The following is a 19,210-nucleotide window of genomic DNA, read 5'->3' as shown; positions in this document are numbered from 1 at the left end:
TGTGGCCCCGAAGTTAACAGCATGCCAGGGCGGATTGCAGAGGTCTTGAAATAGAAGGGTCAACACTGCAAATATTGACTCTTTCCATCAACTTCATGTAATTGTCAGTAAAAGCCTTTGACACTTACGAAATGCTTGTAATTACACTTCAGTAATCCATAGTAACATCTGACAAAAATATCAAGACACTGAAGCAGGAAACTTTATGGAAATTCATATTTGTGTCATTCTCAAAACTTTTGGCCACGACTGTATACCAGTAATGACAGCTCACCTGGCTGCAATATCTTCCTGCCCATGTCACGGGACTGCCAATTCCCCAATTAAGTGTCAACTTAATCTAGGACATGTGGTTGTGCAAATCAAACACACTTCTGAAAGCACCAAAGACCATCTGAAATTATAGAATTTTGTCCTTCTGGCAGAGAGCTTTTCTTTTCCTTCAATAACATCTTATACTGTTATTTATTCAACTGGGAAAGACAGAGTAGAGCACAAAAGGAATTCAACATGAAGAATCCATTGTTTACACAAGTAAAACCTACAATGCCACAAAGCAGGTGTAGTAATTCACTTAGGGTCCGATTCAATCAGATCCGCTTTAGCCAACATCCTCATAGCTGACGTTTTCGACCGCATTAGACCTGTCAAATCCACAAGACCCTCCCAGCATTGTGGGGGCCTTCTACTAAGCTAACATATTGGAATTGTTTTAAGATAGCTTAATGATCCATGATATGACTATTTGATTTGAATTTTTAGGACCCCTGAAGAATGAATAAAATATTGAATTTGGCCTTTACTAATTTGGCCTTTACAATATAAAATATTGAATTTGGCCTTTACTACTATAGCCCATAGAAACACATTGAATGACAAATTCATGAATGGCAAAACAGAATGGCAAAAAAATAAGTCATAAGAAAAAAAGTTTTGTCTTTTTGTCTGTCTATCTACGAGGTATAAAATAGCTCAGGAAATACTGACGTTTTTTTGGACACATATTTAACCCCTGTTTTTGTTGGCACAAAACTACCTCCATACGTCCATTCATTTTTTTAAACGGGTTCCAGGTTATCTTCAAACAAGTGACACTTGTGGGTATCATAGAGCAAAACAGAGAACACCATTGTGTTTGTGAGAGTCTCCCCTTTCCACAGTGGGGTCAGATTATTTTGTAGTCCAAACGGTTCAGACGCTAACTACGTTTTCATGAGAAGACTGGGTTGGCTCAGGGTCTGACAAACACCGTTGTAGCTCAGCCACCTTCCACCGCAGATGCGGATGGCTGACATAGATGAGACTGACATATTTTGACAGGGATTTTTGTATTATGTTACTTAGATTGATGCCCAGATACATCAATAGACTTAAGGATTCATTATTTTCAATTTGAGCATCATTATTTCTATATAGCCTACACTTTCTCATTCTGAACTTCTAACACGGGTAGAACGGATGTGGCTGCCTGACAATGATCCAAAGAACATCTGCTCAGCGATATGACAGCTCCAACTCAGTTCCACCGCTGCGACACCACCAAAGCATCAGCTATGGTGGTGTCGGCTGTCGCCGGTTAACACATGATCCGATAGAATCTAGTTCTTAGTCCGTCTGTCAGTTCCTCCCATCTCAACAGCATTGGAGAACAGAACAAATGTGTGGGCGGAACATTCAACACAGACAAGAGGAAGGAGACGGGCACAAATCTCTTTCTCTCTACTCCCCACCACAATCACACACAAAAACAGCAAGGAATTAACAATGAGGAAAATGTGAGGGAGTCAGCTGCTGTATTTAAAAACCAGCTGGAAGGAGAAGGGGAGTTGAGGGACGTGACAGAGAGGGTTTGTGTGTAGAGGGGAACTGGACGCTAATCAAACCAAGGAGAGGAATTCCTCGAAAAGGCCTTTGTATAGGAGAGATCCTAGAAGTCTAGCCGGCAATTATATAATGGCTTATATAATGGCAGTATGAAAAAAACGTAAAACAACAACAGCCATACATATAAATAGCCAGGGAAAGGGACTGATTTGAATTATAAAAAGACAATTTAGCATGGGGAGAAAAGCCCCTATCCCCAAGAGATGTATAAACAATGAAAAAGACTATATGGGTTTTCAGAGTATGTTAGGGTAAAGGACTCCGAATGATGGATGTGTTTCACCCTTTGGCTGTTCTTTGGCTGTGCTTGTTCTACAAGGCCTCTTGGAGTTCATTTATCCTGATGCTGTTGTTCCATAACAAAATATATTTAGTTTGGCAGCACTGAGAACTGTGATTCCGCTTTGGTAGATTCCCATTTTACAACAATGTCAAGCTATGGCTTTTGCGGTAACACTTTACTAAAAGCCAACAGGTTTAATGAGTTATTAGTCGTTAACAACACAGATAAGCCTTTATAATGTATTTCTATGCTGCAATTTCCCAACAAACTGAAAATATATTATGAAAATGAGTCTGAGACATTACAAGGGCTCATACATGCCTATGACAAGTCTTGCAATGCATTGTAACTGTTATGTTATATTATGACTGTTATACATTACAACTGCAATCCCATGTGGATCAGTTGGTAGAGCATGGCACTTGCAACGCAGAGTTGTGGGTTCAATTCCCACGGGGGACCAGCATGAAAAATAAAATAACATGTATGCACTCACTACTGTAAGTTGCTCTCAATAAGAGTGTCTGCTAAATGACAGGAGGCCATGTCAGTTACAAAGGAAACAATTACTTGCCAGTGTGGCATGCAGGGCTAACCAATGGAAAATCAAAAAACCAATGGAAAATCTGATGCTGTCCAGAGAAGAGCAGTTCATCATTGGCACTCAGGAGAGTGGTCCTGGTACCCCTTGTATATAGCCTCGCTACTGTAATTGTACTGCTGCTCTTTAATTATTTGTCATTTTTTACTTGTCTACTTAATTTCTCGAGCGAGGACAAAGAGCCAGCCGATTGAAATTCAGGAGATATAAGCTTGACCAGCGATAATTATGTTTCTCTCGTGTTTCCACGGGAGTAGACCACGGTGCATTTCATTGTTTGCTGCGTGTTCCGGTTAAAACATTGTCAAATTACGCCGAAAAGGGTTTGAACATAATACCTTATAAGTAAAACCTATCCCTTGCGCTGCATTTTTCAGTCAGAGATGCTAAAGCTAACAAGGGAAAATAGCCATTTTTGTTTTCTTGTGCCACGTTGAAATTCCACTTCCCGCCCCGGGTAGTTCCGTTTGATTTCAGCGTGTGAAATCATTGACCGCTGAAGTGTGCCCTAGTATATTCGTTCATGAAGAATTATTCAGGTCACACTCAAGTCATTACTTATGATATCCAGACGGATATCAATGTCTTATCCAATTGAACTAATAAGTGTAAATCTGGCAATTTACATTCTGAAATAGATCTGTTAAATAAAATCCAAATGGATGAGTTTTCTAAATAAGACATTGTAAAATTTTTCCAAACTAACCTAGATGAAGCAACTTCTCAGGTTAATTCAAGTTTAATTCCCAAATAGCCTATACAGGTCTGATTTATCATTAAATTGATCAATCAGTGTAATTTGGTTTTTGCAAAACCATTCAGTAATCCAGTACTGACAGAAGCCTCGCCCCAGCAGGAATCCCATGTGGCTTTGGCCTTAGGGAGAAGTGTACCACGGTGTTGAATGTTCCCAACATTTGATCTACTGTTTACACTTAGGATATCCAATCAATGGAGATTGTATGGATTATCGTCTCATTCAATTTAATAAGTTAAATTGTTGAACATACCTTAATGTTCTTCCAATCAAATGAGACACTTTTAAACTTCTCATATTAACCTGGATGAAGCAACATCTCAGGTTAATTAAAGTTTAATACCCAGATAGGATTAATCATTGGCATTGATTAATTAATTACATTTGAATTTGCAAATTCATTCACGTCCAACTTCCACATTGCTGGTACTGATGGAACTGATGGTTCGTCAACATCTATAAATAGATTAAACTTGTCTTTGCAGCTTCCAATGAATCCAAACCAAAACTTTAAAAAATATATTTAAAAAATTCTAACAATGTGCAAGCTATCAAAGGTGGTCACCACTCCTCCGCTAATTAGTGAACCTCCACCGATAAAAGGATTGATCTCTGACCTCAGCAGCGATACCAACCCTAATTATATAATTATCTTCTTAGGGAGGATGTTCCTCTGGCGGGATCAAATCAGCGGATATTTTAGAGCGCCACTTATTGTTTTCGATAAAACTCAAACTTTCATTAAAACACAAATGCAAGGTAGTGAATTAAAGCTACACTCGTTGTGAATCTAGCCACCAAGTCAGATTTGTAAAATGCTTTTCGGCGAAAGCATGAGAAGCGAATATCTGATAGCATGCACCCCCCCCGAATACCAGACCGTCAACAAAACAACAGATTTAGCGGTAGCCGGCGCTACCCAAAACGCAGAAATAAAATATAAAACATTCATTACCTTTGACGAGCTTCTTTCTTGGCACTCCTATATGTCACATAAACATCACAATTGGGTCTTTTTCCCGATTAAATCCGTCATTGTATACCCAAAATGTGATTTGCTGACGACCGGTCTGATCCAGAAAAATGCCCCTTTACATGACGCAAAGTCACTTTTTAAAATTACAAAAGTTACCTATATACTTTTACAAATCACTTCAAATTGCTTTTCTAAACCAACTTTAGGTATTAATAAACGTTAATAGTCTATTAGATTGATCACGGGGCGATCTGTATTCGATAGCAGCAAGTCTTGAAATCATCGTCCATGTTTTCACTTTCAAAACATCCTGTGGAGTGAGCCCAAAGAAAGGAAATGCGTCACGTTTCCAAACCAAGGATAAACTAGGCCCAAAATGACAGCATTGGCGACATCGTGTGGAAGCTGTAGGCGTTTACAGGGGCTTGATAAGTATTTTCCTTCGCCTTAGGCAATACATTGACTGGCGGATGGATATTATTTTTGTGTTTTTAGTGACCAGGTTTTCGAAGGATTTTGACTCCTAAACACGTTCTGTTATAGCCACAGACACGATTTAACCAGTTTGAGACTTCAGAGTGTGAAAAAAACGCAGAAATTGCGAACGCTCTCCAAAATCAACCATCAAACACAGGCTCTGTGACGGTTCTCCCCACTTTTGCACTGATGTATCGCCATAAAAATGTGGCATCGGTCCAATACCACAGTACACAGCTGAAGCACGTGCCAGACATGGCTAACATGAGGGGACAGGTGGAGAGAACTGAGCAACTATTGACAAAAGCAGGAAATGAAAACGTTCTGCTAGTCAAGGAACTGCATTTGAAATCTGAACAATTAAAAGTAATTGCAAATACTTATGACGATGAACGAGCACAAACTCTCCAACAAAATCATTGTCTCCAGGAACACCTCGATTTAGCCAAAACTAAATATGATGTAGTCCAGTCCAAACTAGATAAATCTGTTGAGTTATCTACAAACAGGAGCATGCAATTTGATAACATGCAGGCAGTTTTGTTGAACGTTACTCAGAGTAACACGGTTCTACTCAAAATGCTGCAGAACAAAGACGATCAATTAGTGAACACAATGACTAAGTTGGATGACAAATCAGCAGATCTCATTGAAGTCGCTGACCAAATTAATGATGAGAGAACTCGGGTGATGAAAATGGAAATCTTGATTTCTAAGCAAGCAGAGGAAATCTCATCACTGAATCTCTCGCTCCATACTCAACACCTCTATCTGCAAACCATGGCAGATAAGTTTGAGACCGAAAGGAGCAAGTGCGACACTCACGTGTCCAAAATCAGTAGTCTAAGCGCTCAAGTGGACTCTGCAATGCAGCAGAATACTACCCTTAGGTACCATATGGAGGAAATCCAGCATAGTCATGCTCCACAGCGTGACTACCCATCCAAGCAACCGGAGTCCTGTACTCAAAGGAGTGCAGACGACAGGTTTCAGACATTGCCTCCATTAAGTGTCCCTCAGTCTTCTCCTCTTGGCCATTCGGCACTGAGTAATATGGCGCCTCTTGGCCAACAAAGCCAAAGCTTGGCTTCTCCTCTTGGCCTTTCGACCCCACTTTCCCCAAAGGATGAAGCCAACCCCCTCCGCCTGCTTGACGCAGAATACCTTGATAAACTCGTCAAGAATTTCCCCACCTTTGACCCCATTCCAGGTCAGCCAAACGATACTGAGATGTTCCTAGCTGACATAGAGGATGCGTTGGATGGCTACCCGAACACTATGGGTTCTGACAGGGTTTACCTGTTGAAGCAAACGTTGAATAGACGCGTGACAAGGTTCATTCGCCTACAATAGCAACACGTGCTAAATTACTACGCTAAACTTGCCACAGCTTTGAAATTAGAATTCAGTGGTTCTGCAACTCGCAAACACGATAGATCACTGGCTAACACGGTCAAACAAGCTCGGAACGAACACCCACGAGTTTACTATCATAGGCTTCGTTCAGCTTACTTTGGCCTACTCACTGAAACAGGCATGGAAGACCTGTTACCATTTAAGCAAATGTTCCTGTCGAACATGTATCCTACCTTCATTACCTACTTGGTCCCTGCCTCCCATGTTGGCTTGCCTATCTTACAACTCAGAGAGCTTGCAAGCACAGTTTTTGAGGCATCAAAAGCTCGCAACGCTAAGAGCCCTGACCACTCGGTTTTGAAGTTTGACCAGGAGCACTCACTCCAGTTAGAGGGTGCATTATCAGGTATTGGAGCATTAAGAGATGATGCACAACAACAGTTTCTACCACGAAACAATGATTCCAATAACCTCCGCTGTCGAAATAACTACAAAGTACGTCGCCATCAAAACGACTACCGCTACAATCGACCTGTTCACTACGTTCCTGCACCCAACCCACACAAAGTGTCAGAGCACAAGGGTAACAAAGAGTTGAAGGATGATCAAAACGTAGACCTATGTTCTCCAGAAGTTCCACTACGTGAAGAACTAAAGCGTGAAACATTTGAGAAAAGGGTAAAAGATAAGTCACAAGGACTAGACGGGGAATTTCAGGACACCAGGTCCGCAGGAATTAACACCCATAGCAAGGACGTTAAAATTCAAATCTCTCCCGATCTCACTCGAGAACCTATCCAGGGCCTGCTTGATCAAGAAACAAGCCCACGGGCTTTGACCTGTTTGCGAAGAAACAGGTCAAACGCTTCGTTACAGCCAAGCCCACTCAAAATCGGAAAAGTCGATCTGCTTCCACCTTGAACAGAATTGACACATCACGTTGTTGCGAATGACCACTCCACTTTGTGGGGAATATGTCAACTAATATGTCAACTAAACACAATCGAAACGACCATACCTGGAAACAGTCCTGGAGGACTGCTTAAGTTGTCTTGCGCTAATTGATTCAGTTGCGACAATATCACTAATCTCTCAAACATTGTTCGACGATCTCAGAGCTTTGAAGCTAACTAAACGTTAGTTAAAAGTGGAAAGATGCGACACAACACTTCGAGGGGTCACTCAGACTACCTCGGCTCTTACATTGAGAGTCATGCTGAAACTACACTTCAAGGACGTATTGCTCGTTGTTACCAGCCTCGAAACTGTACCCCTGCTACTTGGAGCAGACTTGATGGATCGGTTACTCCCATTGATGGATTAGAAAACCAACCAGGTATGGTCACAGGCTACAGTGCCTTCTACACCGACCACACTGTCATCCCCTAACACTAGCTGCTACGCAGTCATTCGCAAGGGGTATCTGTCAAAAGCACCACTTGGGAAAAAGACGTTTAGAAACCTCTTGGTGCAGAATTCGATCCAAGGAGATACAGTATTACAATATCTCGACACATCAGGCAATTGACCATTCTTGTCATGATTTTGAGCCAGCTCTCTTTGTGAATGAGCAACTTCCCTTCTCCTTGCATTCGTGCAATACGGTAGTTGAGATGAACTTCTCTTGCCCTTCGGACACTTCCTCAAGCACTGCGGTCGTCTCAGCAAGAAAAACATTGATGCGCAGAGTATACTCTGCTTCCGATGATACACCTTACGCTTTGTGGGGGACTGTCAACCCATACAATGACACTAATGGCGTCAGTCCAGGAACTGACCCGATGACCCACTGTTGAAACACTTTGCGATATCACAGACCGATATCCTCATCTCAGTTTGCAGGTACTGAAGAGGTTGCCACACGCGGACGCGGTGGGGACTGACAGACCTCGACAGCCACTGAGGGTGTTGAAGCACAAACACCAGGAGATTTGGTTGAAAGGTTACAGCCACTCTCATAATAACGCGGTCACTGACAACTCGTACATAGGGTCCAAACTTTTCGTTTGCGCCTCGGATACGAACACCACCGCTGGTGGGGGGGGTCCCGAGACACAAAGGGGGGGAATAGTAGCCCAGACCCATGATGAGCCTTATCAAGGCCGGTGGGGGGGTCGAGACTACGGACAACACCGTACGAGGCCGCCAGAGCATAAATCAAATCTAGTTGTAAACTCCCTTTTGAGAACAGCGAGGAGCAGACAGGCCCCTAGACGTGGATTATCTTAGAACACATCTAAGATAGTACTGAGGTGTACCACACTGGTCGTAAAAGAAGTCCAGAGGACTTGTCCACCTCCAAAAGAAATGGCAACAATAATCATTCCTTGCCATGTGTAGTATCCACTACAAGACAACTAGTAAAATGCTCTAATCATTTATTCCTATAACATTACAGAATAAATCGGTATGAAAACTGGACCCCTTGAGTACCAGTACCAATACCACAGTCAGTCCAGCAACACTCAGTAAGAGGATTAGTAACCTCACAAGTTAAATTGCTATTGATAATAGCAACATAGGAGTCACTCAGAGTGCAACACGGGGAAGGGAATCTCCATTGCACTCTTCCAATGGTTACACACGCCACTAATAAATCGAACCCTCCGACAGGAGAAAAGTTATTAGAAGAATGAACCACGTACTACTGCTCTAATACTTAGAGTACTTCCGTCATGAGGTTAGCTCCTCCATGGATAACATAGCTATGAAGTAGACTTCTTCATAACCTACCGCCACTACAATAGTGGAAGACAGTGACTGGTAGTAAAACTACTACAGACTCCCTCGACACCAATTCTGACTGACCTCCAGGCATTGACCTGAAAATGACCTGACTACGTCAGACTCATTCTGAACAAGTTGTAATCTGCAGGGATACTTGGTTTCCTTCCCTTGACATGTGCGCTTGCGTAAGCATAAATTGTGCATCTGTAAAAGTCTGTGAGGATTTTAGGTGCCAAGCTAAATTGCTTCATTCTCCTGAGGTTGAATAGGCGCTGTTGTGCCTTCTTCACCACACTGTCTGTGTGGGTGGCCAATTTCAGTTTGTCAGTGATGTGTACCACACTCCCAGAGTCCGCACTTTGCCCCTGTAGGCTGTCTCGTTATTTTTGGTAATCAACCCTACTACTGTTGTGTCATCTGCAAACTTGAAGATTGAGTTGGAGGCATGCTTGGCCACGTAGTCATGGGTGAACAGGGAGTATAGGAGGGGGCTGAGCATGCACCCTTGTGGGGCCCCAGTGTTGAGGATCAGCAAAGTGGAGGTGAACTCTCGACCCACTTCACTACAGCCCCGTCGATGTTAATGCGGATCTGTTCGTCCTGCCTTTTCCTGTAGTCCAAAATCAGCTCCTTTGTCTTGCTCACATTGAGGGAGAGGTTGTTGTCCTGGCACCACACTGCCAGTTCTCTGACCTCCTCCTTATAGGCTGTCTCATTGTTGTCGATGATCAGGCCTACCACTGTTGTGTCGTCAGTGAACTTAATGATGGTGTTGGTGTCGTGTTTGGCCACGGCTTCATGGGTGAACAAGGAGTACAGGAAGGGATGAAGTACACACCCCTGAGGGGCCCCAGTGTTGAGGATCCGAGTGGCAGACATGTTGTTGCCTACCATTACCACCTGATGGCGGCCCGTCAGGAAGTCCAGGATCCAGTTGCAGAGGGAGGTGTTTAGTCCCAGGGTCCTTAGCTTAGTGATGAGTTTTGTGGGCACTGTGGGCACTGTGGGCACTGTAGACAATGAACAGCATTCTCACATAGGTGTTCCTTTTGTCCAGGTGGGAAAGGGCAGTGTGGAGTGCAATAGGGATTGCATCATCTGTGGATCTTGAAAATTGGAGTGGGTCTAGGGTTTCTGAGATGATGGTGTTGATGTGAGCCATGACCAGCCTTTCAACTGCACTTCATGGCTACGGATGTGAGTGCTACAGTGCAGTAATCATTTAGGCAGGTTACCTTCGCTTCCTTGGCCACCGGGGCTATGGTGGTCTGCTTGAAAGATGTAGGTATTGCAGACTCGGTCAGGGAGAAGTTGAAAATGTCAGTGAAGACACTTGCCAGTTGGTCTGCGCATGCTTTGAGTACACATCCAGGTAATCCATCTGGCCCAGCGACTTTTTGAATGTTGACCGGTTTAAAAGTCTTTCTAACATCGGCTATCGAGTGCGTTATCACACAGTCATCCAGAACAGCTGCTGCTCTCGTGCATGCTTCAGTGTTGCTTGTCTCGAAGCGAGCATAAAAGGCATTTAGCTCGTCTGGTAGGCTCGTGTCACTGGGCAGCTCGTGTCTGTGTATCCATTTGTAGTCCATAATAGTTTGCCAGCCCTGCCACATCTGACGAGCATCAGAGATGGTGCTTAATCTTAATCCTGTATTGACGCTTTGCTTGTTTGATGGTTCGTCAGAGGGCTTAGCGGGATTTCTTATAGGTGTCCGGATTAGTGTCCCGCTCCTTCAAAGCAGCAGCTCTAGCCTTTAGCCCGATGTGGATGTTGCCTGTAATTCATGGCTTCTGGATTTGATATGTACGTACCGTCACTGTGGGGACGACGTCGTCGATGCACTTATTGATGAAGCCGATGACTGAGGTGGTATACTCTGCAATGCCATAGGATAAACCCCGGAACATATTACAGTCTGTGCTAGCAAAACAGTCCTGAAGCGTAGCATCCGTGTCATCTGGAATCAGTTCAAGTGCCCTGGAGGGTGAGAACAAAGGATCCGCCTCAGAAAAAACGTATTCCTTGTTGTAATGCTGGTAGTGCTGGAGAGTTACCTACGCTCTGATATCCAATAGTTGTACCAGGCTGTATGTAATAACAAAAAAAAATATCTGGGCAAATAATGTAAGAAAAAATACATTGAAAAACAAAATATTGTAAAGTTTCCTAAGAGCTAGAAGCAAGGCCCTCTGTAATTTTTCAGATTTTTTTTCTGAACTCCTGAGTATGTACAGGAGTTGCAGCGTTGGGACAAGACTACAACTACCAATTGGATATCACGATATTAGGGGGAAATGGGTTAAATGTACCACCAAAACATTCAAAAAGTAGCGACTCAAAGCAAGAAAATTGAATATCATACACTGAAGTGATTCTACACCTGCATTGCTTGCTGTTTGGGGTTTTAGGCGGAGTTTCTGTACAGCACTTTGTGACATCAGCTGATGTAAGAAGGGCTTTATAAATACATTTGATTGATTTGATTGAAGTTAAGGAACAATGGGAAAGCAATACTGCTTTGAAAGTTGATTAACTTTATAACCCAGAGTTTTTGAGAAAATTGCCCTTGAACGTTTTGGCACACCTACTGGAGAGTTCTTCATTGCCTACACCCATTCAGCATCCTTCATACCCTCTTAAGCCTTATCCCCACCCATCTCTTTAAGGATTCACATAGGATTCCATGTGCTAAACAACTTGATTAGTTTAGTAAACAACCAAAGATTTCAAGACTAAAATGGTAAAAGTAGTAGCCTACAATAAGTAAACAATTCCAGGTAAAAATACACTTCATCTAGTCCTTTATTATATCCTAATCTGACTTTGGTGCAGGTCATGTTGTACTTCACATTACCATCTCTGGTAAACACATACTATATCAAATAAAATTTGAGTTTGAGTTTTTTTGTCACATGCACAGGATACAGAAGGTGTCAACGGTACAGTGAAATGGTTAATGGCTTAGTAGCAATATCAACACCAGAAAGTGTCTAGATAAAATTATTTTATAAATATTTTATACTTATCCTACATGGCAGACCAATTCAAACTCATCTCCCGGCATGTCCAGACCATCCATTATCTCAGCCATCATGTCTGTGGGAAGATTCCTGGCTTTTTCCGTGACTAAACCAACTAGGTTCATAATTTAACAATTGTAGTCATATTTACGGATGGGAAACAAGTATGACATTTCATATTGCATCATAGTAGCCAACGAGAAATGTTTCCCTGGTCCAGGTTGTCTCTGTCTGATTATTGTGTTGCCTACACAACAGTTGCACTATATATAATATATATATATATATAAACAGCCTTACATCCACACCATACCTAAATAACTTTTTGCCAGACATTTTGCCAGCAAGATGATCTGTAAGAATGTGTAAAGGATTAACGTCGACGTTCTGTACACTACCGTACACTATCAAAAGTTTTAGAACATTCAAGGGTTTTTCTTTATTTTTACTATTTTCTACATTGTAGAATAATAGTGAAGACATCAAAACTATGAAATAACACATTGAATCATGTAGTAACCAAAAAAGTGTTAAACGAATCAAAATATATTTTCTATTTGAGATTCTTCATATAACCACCCTTTGCATTGATGACAGCTTTGCACACAATTTGCATTCTTTCAACCAGCTTCACCTGGAATGATTTTCCAACAGTCTTAAAGGAGTTCATATGAGTTCACATATGCTGAGCACTTGTTGGCTGCTTTTACTTCACTCTGCGGTCCAACTCATCCCAAACCATCTCAAATGGGTTGAGGTCGGGGGATTGTGGATGCCAGGTCATCTGATGCAGCACTCCATCACTCTCCTTGGTCAAATAGCCCTAACACAGCCTGGAGGTGTGTTGGGTCATTGTCCTGTTGAAAAACAAATGAGAGTCCCACTAAGCCCAACCAGATGTGATAGCGTATCGCTGCACAATGTTGTGGTAGCCATGCTGGTTAAGTGTAACTTGAATTCTAAATAAATCACAGACAGTGTCACCACCAGTGTCACCACACTGAAATATCTTATTAACATAGTAAGTATTCAGACCCTTTGCTATGAGACTTGAAATTGAGCTCAGGTGAATCCTGTTTCCATTGATCATCATTGAAATGTTTTAACAACTTGATTGGAGTCCACCTGTGGTAAATTCAATTGATTGAACATGATTTGGAAAGGCACACACCTGTCTATATAAATTCCCACAGTTGACAGTGCAAGTCGCAGCAAAAACAAAGCCATGAGGTCGAAGGAATTGTCCCTAGAGCTCCAAGACAGGATTGTGTGGAGGCAAAGGTCTGGGGAAGGGCACCAATACATTTCTACAGCATTGAAGGTTCCCAAGAACAAGTTTGGAACCACCAGACTCTTCCTAAAACAGGATGCCTGGCCAAACTGAGCAATCAGGGGAGAAGGGTCTTGGTCAAGGAGGTGACCAAGAACCCAATGGTCATTCTGACAGAGCTCCAGAGTTCCTCTTTGGATATTGGAGAACTTTCCAAAATGGCTAGACTGAAGCCACTCCTCTGCAAAATGCACATGACTGCCCTCTTGGAGTTTGCCAAAAGGGACCTAAAGGATAAGAAACAATATTCTCTGGTCTGATGAAACCAAGATTGAACTCCTTGGCATGAATTCCACGAATCACTTCTTAAGGAAACCTGGCATCATCCCTTTGGTGAAGCATGGTGGTGGCAGCATCATGCTGTGGGGATGTTTTTCTGTGGCAGGAACTGGGAGACTAGTCAGGATAGAGGCAAAGATGAATGTAGCAAAGTACAGAGACATCCTTGATGAAAACCTGTTCCAGAGCGCTCATGACCTCAGACTGGGGCGAAGGTTCAACTTCTAACAGGACAATGACCCTAAGCACACAGCCAAGACAATGCAGGAATGGCTTTGGGGCAAGTCTCTGAATGTTCTTGAGTTGCCCGGACTTGAACCCGATCAAAGAATATCTGGAGAAACCTGAAAATAGCTGTGTAGCGACGCTACCAACCGGACAGAGCTTGAGAGGATATGCAGTAAAGGGTCTGAATTCTTATGTAAATGGGATATTTCAGTTTTTTATACATTTGCAAACATTTCTAAAAACCTGATTTTGCTTTGTTGTTATTATTGGGTATTGGGTGTCAATTAATGAGGGGGAAAAAAACATTTATTCAATTTTAGAATAAGGCTGTAACGTTACAAAATGTGCAAAAAGTCAAGGGGTCCGAATACTTTCTGAATGCACTTCATATTTCTCATCTTTTGATTGGTAGAGACGCGAACCAGTCATTCATTTGATTAGTTTGATATTTATGGATGCAACCCAGTTCTTTTTTTTTGCTCGTGGCAACGTTCTTGTCCCTTGCTTGCTAGCTAGCCAGCAAGCTACGGCTAACACAGTCACGGGTAATAGGGCCCCCGTCCCCGCAAGAGGCCTTTTGTTTTTGGGTAGGCCGTCATTGTAAATAAGATTTTTTTCTTAACTGAGTTGCCTAGTTAAATAAATGTGTAAGAAACAGCAGAGTAGCTGTTTTCTATTTCTATTGACAGTCATTTGGATACAACCAGCTCAATAATGAGCTGATAATGCCCGATTTTGCTTGGCATAGCTAGCAAAGTTTACCTTTTCGTCGTCAGGACACTCGACACTATTCATTATGTGGAGACAGCATTGCATATGAAAAACTAGGCTAGAAGCTAGCTAAATAGTTTGTTGCTAGCAAACTTGCCAATTTGACAAGCGAATTGAAAAATATCAGTTGCTGAAAACAGCTGGTGAAAATAGAAACGTGGGAGGATTTGACAGCATAGCGCCACTTGCGTCATGACTGCAGCAGTAGGGACCAGAGAAATTAATGTTCATCACTCAATTCGTTAGGTCATAAGATGCTTCCCCAAAATATCTCTGCAAAAACAAATCAATGCTAACTAGCTACGTTTTTTCCTCGTTGGACCTGCGTTTACAATGTATCCAGTTTAGTTTTTTGTGGTTGTTGATTTAGCTTTTTGTAACTTTGTAGTAAGTACGGTCTGCATGTTTAATCGCTTATTACGTCATAATTGCAATGTGTCCTGATGTATTTTCCAACTGTCCCGATATCTTTTCCAACTGTCCCATTATCTGGCCAAAATTAGTCTGGGCATGGACTCTATGTGTCGAAAGCATTCTATAGAGATAATGGCCCAGGTTGACTCCACTGCTTCTCACTGTTGTGTCTAGTTGGCTGGATGTTCTCTGGGTGGTGGACCATTCTTGATACACATAGAAAACACCAGAAAAACAATAGCAGCAGTGCAGTTCTTGATATATTAAATCCGCTGCTGGGTTTTCAAATGTACTGTATGTTGCATGTAAGTAAGCATTTCACTGTAAGGTGTTGTTGTATTCGGCACATGTGACAAATAAAATTTGATTTGATGTGTTTGTTTGATGAGGTCTGGGGACAGGGCCACCTCACATTAATCTCAATGGAATCACCTGAATGCATACAGAATAAACCTATAGAAACCGAAACATATATCTAAGGTGACATTTTTGCTGAGCACATTAACTACTACGATAGCATGACAAAAGCAGGATTATCTAGCCTCTCCTTTTTTTCTCGTTCTTTTTGTAGAAATGCTTTGCTCATCTGTTATCTCAGCGCCACATCCAGGGCATGTCCAGACTTTATCTCCTCCCTGTTGGAGGTCCTCTGGGATTCTCCTTCCCCTAAGTGGAATCTGATGGGTCATACTTCCATTGAATGCCAGATACAGAATCGGCACTTGGGATGTCATTCCTTTTTCATTTGCAACCTTCAAGTTCACTTGGCGTCATTTACCCATGTTCGGCACACGTAGCATTTCAGTATGCAGTGAAGAAAGCACATACCATTTCACTTAACTAAAACATAAAAAATCATATTTTTTACAATTTTTATTTCACCTTTATTTAGCCAGGTAGGCTAGTTGAGAACAAGTTCTCATTTGCAACTGCGACCTGGCCAAGATAAAACATAGCAATTCGACACACACATCAACACAGAGTTACACAAGGAATAAACAAAACATACAGTCAATAATACAGTAGAAAAAAAGAAAACCAAAAAGTCTATATACAGTGGTGAAATGATTACAACATAGCAATTAAACACTGGAATGGTAGATGTGCAGAAGATGAATGTGCAAGTAGAGATACTGGGGTACAAAGGAGCAAGATAAATAAATAAATACAGTATGGGGATGAGGTAGTTGGATGGGCTGTTTACAGATGGGCGTGTACTGGTGCAGTGATCTGTGAGCTGTTCTGACAGCTGGTGCTTAAAGCTAGTGAGGGATATCTAGTGAGTCTGCAGTTCGTTCCAGTCATTGGCAGCAGTGAACTGGAAGGAAAGGCGACCAAAAGAGGAATTGGCTTTGGGGGTGACCAGCGAGATATACCTGCTGGAGCGCTTGCTATGAGTGGGTGCTGCTATGGTGACCAGTAAGCTGAGATAAGGCGGGGCTTCACCTAGCAGAGACTTGTAGATAACCTGTAGACAGTGGGTTTGGCGACGAGTATGAAGCGAGGGTCAACCAACGAGAGCATACAGGTTGCAGTGGTGGGTAGTATATGGGGCTATGGTGACAAAACGGATGGCACTGTGATAGACTGCATCCAATTTGTTGAGACGAGAGTTGGAGGCTATTTTATAGATGACATCGTCGAGGATCGGTAGGATGGTCAGTTTTACGAGGGTATGTTTGGCAGCATGAGTGAAGGATGCTTTGTTGCGATATAGGAAGTCGATTCTAGATTTAATTTTGGATTGGAGATGCTTAATGTGAGTCTGGAAGGAGAGTTTACAGTCTAACCAGATACCTAGGTATTTGTAGTGGTCCACGTATTCTAAGTCAGAGCCGTACAGAGTAGTGATGCTGGACGGGCAGGCAGGTGCGGGCAGTGATCGATTGAATAGCATGCATTTAGTTTTACTTGCATTTAAGAGCAGTTGGAGGCCACGGAAGGAGCGTTGTATGGCATTGAAGCTCGTCTGGAGATTAGTTAACACAGTGTCCAAAGAGGGGCCAGAAGTATACAGAATGGTATCATCTGCGTAGAGCTGTATCAGAGAATCACCAGCAGCAAGAGCGACATCATTGATGTATACAGAGAAGAGAGCCGGCCCGAGAAATCTGCCAATAAGAATGTTGTGATTGACAGAGTCGAAAGCCTTGGCCAGGTCGATGAATAAGGCAGCACAGTAATGTCTCTTATCGATGGTGGTTATGATATCATTTAGGACCTTGAGCGTGGCTGAGGTTCACCCATGACCAGCTCTGAAACCAGATTTCATAGCGGAGAAGGTACGGTGGGATTCGAAATGGTCGGTAATCTGTTTGTTAACTTGGCTTCGAAGACCTTAGAAAGACAGGGTAGGATATATAGAGGTCTTTAGCAGTTTGGGTCTAGAGTGTCACTCCCTTTGGAAAGCTGCCGCGGTCTTCCCCCTCTTCAATCTTTGGGAATCTCAGACGATTTGAAAGAGAGGTTGAACAGGCTAGTAATAGGGGTTGCAACAATTTCAGCAGTTGACTGGGGCATCTCTAGCAGACTGAGTTGTTGGAAAGTTGGCATCCTGTGATGGTGCCACGTTCAAAGTCACTTAGCTCTTCAGTAAGGCCATTCTAATGCCAATGTTTCCCTATGGAGATTGCATGGCGTGCTAGATTTTATACACCTGTCAGCAGCGGGTGTGGCTGAAATAGCTGAATCCACTAATTTGAAGGGGTGTCCACATACTTCTGTATATATAGTGTAGGTGCCTTAAACTGAGAGGATGGCTTGCACACAAAAATGATACAAAACTTCTGAAATATTAATAGTAATGATATACACACACACAGAGAGAAATATATACCAGGTACTGTTTTTGAGTGAACAATAGTAGAAAAGACAGAATATATCTGATCTGGTATCTGATTTGTTTATTTAGAAGACAGACAATAAGCAGATAAGTTGCAGATGTAGGTATCCTATGTTCTTTCCATATTCTCATTTTAAAACATATCTCCAACATCACGAACTGCTCAATTGTTTAAAACTGTATGTCAATTTATTTTTTATTTATGCCTTTTTGTTTTAAATCAAATATGAATAAGAAAAGACTGAAATCATAATGCTGCATTCAGATGACACGAGGTAGACGGTAAACAGCAAACGGCAAACGGGATGTCATTGGTTTAAATGAGTAAACAACGATAAATACCGTTCAGGCTGGTGGTGAATGCCTCCAGCCGTACCGGTAGATGGGACCAGAGTTAAAATATTGATACTTTTATTTTCTACGGGATGTTGATTTGCACTCTGTTTACTGAAATCCCCATAGCAATGCATACCATCGTGCTGGCCTGTGTTCGCCGTCACCGTCTTTCTTGCTATCTTGTCCTGCTATGCTGACTGGTATAACGGTTTTTGCATCCTTCATCTAAATGCAGCATAACTTGGTTGCAATTTGAGACCATACACAATGCATCTGGGTGGCAAGTAGCCTTGATGTTAGAGCGTTACAGTAACCAAAATGTCTCTGGTTTGAATCCTGAAGCCTACAAGTTCGTTGTGGCCTTGAGCAAGGCACTTTAACCCCAATTTCTCCAGGGGCGCTGGACATTGGTATCCATGGCCGTAACCCCACTCCCTGTGGGTGTCTCAGGGGGAGTTGGGATATGCAAGTAACACATTTCCATTACACACTTGGAACGATGAACATTCAAAGTGGTTTGATGCACCACAACTTTTAATTTTGATGATTCTGCACATTCACACTGATTGGCTTCTCATTCATTTTCACTGCTCGTATCCACAACTCAATGGAGTTGTTCTTTTATTTTTTGCAGATGCATGCTCATCATCCATCTCCATTCCACACACTGTCCCGAAACCTGCACTTTCACGTAGAAGTTGTGAATAGCCCGGCTGGAGCTGTTCAGTTAACCCTGTCATTCTAATCTGTGATGACTGATGGTATCTCTATCCCTCTGTGGGAAACAATGTTGGAAGAGCATGTTTCATTTGGGGGACTTACCTGGAAGTGTCCCAAAAGTGTCCCAATACCCTGTTTTGCCTAATGCTGAGGAATTGTATTGAGTTGGCGATAAACGTGACAGAAAACAGCAATCGTCTTCTGA

The sequence above is a fragment of the Oncorhynchus tshawytscha genome, linkage group LG10 (assembly GCF_018296145.1).
Source record: "Oncorhynchus tshawytscha isolate Ot180627B linkage group LG10, Otsh_v2.0, whole genome shotgun sequence".
Classification (NCBI taxonomy): Eukaryota; Metazoa; Chordata; class Actinopteri; order Salmoniformes; family Salmonidae; genus Oncorhynchus; species Oncorhynchus tshawytscha.
This window is presented reverse-complemented; position numbering follows the sequence as displayed.